Source organism: Bison bison, unplaced genomic scaffold (genome assembly GCF_000754665.1).
Source record: "Bison bison bison isolate TAMUID 2011002044 unplaced genomic scaffold, Bison_UMD1.0 scf7180017864034, whole genome shotgun sequence".
Classification (NCBI taxonomy): Eukaryota; Metazoa; Chordata; class Mammalia; order Artiodactyla; family Bovidae; genus Bison; species Bison bison.
Window position 1 is genome coordinate 2,856,617 of NW_011494606.1, and position 2,988 is coordinate 2,859,604.

Genomic DNA, 2,988 nt, shown 5'->3' on the forward strand with positions numbered 1-2,988 from the left:
GTAGGTTTCCCAGGTGGCGCTAGTGGTAAATAATCACCTGCCAATGCAGGAGACACAAGAGACATGGGTTCCATCCTTGGATCTGGAGGATCCCCTGGAGTAGAAAACAGCGTATGAGGTTGCAAAGAATCGGACATGACTGAGCAACTGAGCACACATGTACATGCATACTGCACACAGGTAGCACAGTAAGGCTACCTGGTCTGCAGGTGGATTAGGACAATTAAGCTCTTGAAAATATGATTCCCATATCTAGCAACACCTTACAAATGCACTACAATGCTTCATTTCAGCTAATAATTATTATGATATTCTGAGATAGCTTGCTGAAGCAAAACCTTTCTCCAGAGATAAAAATGGAGCTTAACAACAGTTTCATCATAATTTGAGGCATTGAAAAATAATGTACTGGTGTCCTAAAACCTCCACAGCAGCAGTATTTGTAAGAAGAGTAACTAGCATTAGTGTAAGGAGTTTGGGAGTAAAAAATTAGAAATCTTCAGATAAAAAAATTTTATTCCACAATTGTCTTCTTATTAGCCATGGGGAAGGGGGAGGGGGAGGGAGATTGCTAAGAAAAGAGAAACAAAGAAAAACCCAGAATAGAAAAAAATTTTTTTTCTACTTAATTTCCAGTAAGAACATATACTCTTGGACATAAATTATTTGTAATTACTCTTGGGATGAAAATTACCCGTAACATTAAAGCTCAAATTTATCTGCTAGGTTGGTTACTCAACACAAATCTGTTTTGAAGCAACATAAACCAATACTTCTGTGTTTTAGTCTCTTACAAGCATTTCCATTCTCATGAAAGGTAAAAACAAAACAAAAATGAAACCTTCAAACTATAGGGATAAAGAAGAACCACATATACAACAGAAATTAATACAACATAAACCAATATTTCAATTAAAATTCTTTGGAACTGCACATTTTTTTACAATTTTTTTCCTTTGGGAGATAAAATGCAAATAATAAAAAAGTCACTATCTTAACTATTTTTAAGTGTATAGTTACGTGGTATTAAATATATTTGCAATGTTGGGCTACCATCACTACCATTCATCACCATTACTCTTTTCATCTTGTAAAACTGAAACTCATACCTATTGAACAATAACTTCCTATTCCTCTCTCCTCACTAGCCTCTGGCAACCACACTTTCTGTGTCTATGATTTTGACTACTCTAAATATTTCATGTAAGTGGAATAATATAGTATTTGTCTTTTTGTGACTGGCCTATTTCACTTAGCACAATGAACCCATGTTTCATACAGGTACATATGTCAGTTTTCCCTCCTTTTTAAGGCCCTGCACTTTGCTGGAGAAGGAAATGGCAACCCACTCCAATGTTCTTGCCTGGAGAATCCCAGGGACGGGGGAGCTTGGTGGGCTGCTGTCTATGGGGTCACACAGAGTCGGACACAACTGAAGTGACTTAGCATAGCATAGCATTTGCTGGAGCAGCTGTGAAGAGATACCTCACGTCCAAGGTAAGAGAAACACAAATAAGATGGTAGGCGCTGAGAGAGGGCATGAGAGGGCAGACACACTGAAACCAAATCACAGAGAACTAGCCAATCTGATCACATGGACCACAGCCTTGTCTAACTCAATGAAACTAAGCCATGCCCGTGGGGCAACCCAAGACGGTTGGGACATGGTAGACAGGTCTGACAGAATGTGGTCCACTGGAGAAGGGAATGGCAAACCACTTCAATATTCTTGCCTTGAGAACCCCATGAACAGTATGGAAAGGCAAAATGATAGGATACTGAAAGAGGAACTCCCCGGGTCAGTAGGTGCTCAATACGCTACTGGAGATCAGTGGAGAAATAACTCCAGAAAGAATGAAGGGATGGAGCCAAAGCAAAAACAATACCCAGTTGTGGATGTGACTGGTGACAGAAACAAGGTCTGATGCTGTAAAAAGCAATACTGCATAGGAACCTGGAATGTTAGGTCCATGAATCAAGGCAAATTGGAACTGGTCAAACAGGAGACGGCAAAAGTGAAGGTTGACATTCTAGGAATCAGTGAACTAAAATGAACTGGATGGGTGAATTTAACTCAGATGACCATTGTATCTACTACTGTGGGCAGGAATCTCTTAGAAGAAATGGAGTAACCATCATGGTCAACAAGAGAGTCTGAAATGCAGTACTTGGATGCAATCTCAAGAACAATAGAATGATCTCTGTTCGTTTCCAAGGCAAACCATTCAATACCACGGTAATCCAAGCCTATGCCCCGACCAGTAACACTGAAGAAGCTGAAGCTGAACGGTTCTATGAAGACCTACAAGACCTTTTAGTTCTAAAAAGTTGTCCTTTTTCCTTTTCACTACAGGGGACTGGAATGCAAAAGTAGGAAGTTAGGGAACACCTGGTTGCTGCTGCTGCTAAGTCGTGTCAGTTATGTCTGACTCTGTGCGACCCCATAGACAGCAGCCCACCAGGCTCCCCCGTCCCTGGGATTCTCCAGGCAAGAACACTGGAGAGGCTGTAACAGGCAAATTTGGCCGTGGAGCACAGAATGAAGCAGGGCAAAGGCTAATAGAGTTTTGCCAAGAGAATGCACTGGTCATAGCAAACATCCTCTTTCAACAACACAAAAGAAGACTCTACACATGGACATCACCAGATGGCCAACACCAAAATCAGACTGATTATATTCTTTGCACCCAAAGATAGAGAAGCTCTATATAGTGAGCAAAAACAAGAACGGGAGCTGACTGTAGCTCAGATCATGAACTCCTTATTGCCAAATTCAGACTTAAATTGAAGAAAGTGGGGAAAACCACTAGACCATTCAGGTATGACCTAAATCAAATCCCGTATGACTATACAGTGGAAGTGGGAAATTGATTTAAGGGACTAGATCTGACAGACAGACTGCCTGATGAACTATGGACAGAGGTTCATGACATTGTACAGGAGACAGGGATCAAGACCATCCCCAAGAAAAAGAAATGCTAAAAAGCA

The 2,988-nt window shown here is 40.9% G+C and overlaps 1 protein-coding gene across 1 annotated transcript in view; it reads right to left on the reverse strand.

Moving 5' to 3' along the window:
• Positions 1 to 2,988, reverse strand: part of GLCE (glucuronic acid epimerase) — a 109,640-nt gene that overhangs the window by 27,812 nt on the left and 78,840 nt on the right. The gene's annotated exons all lie outside the window — the stretch shown is intronic.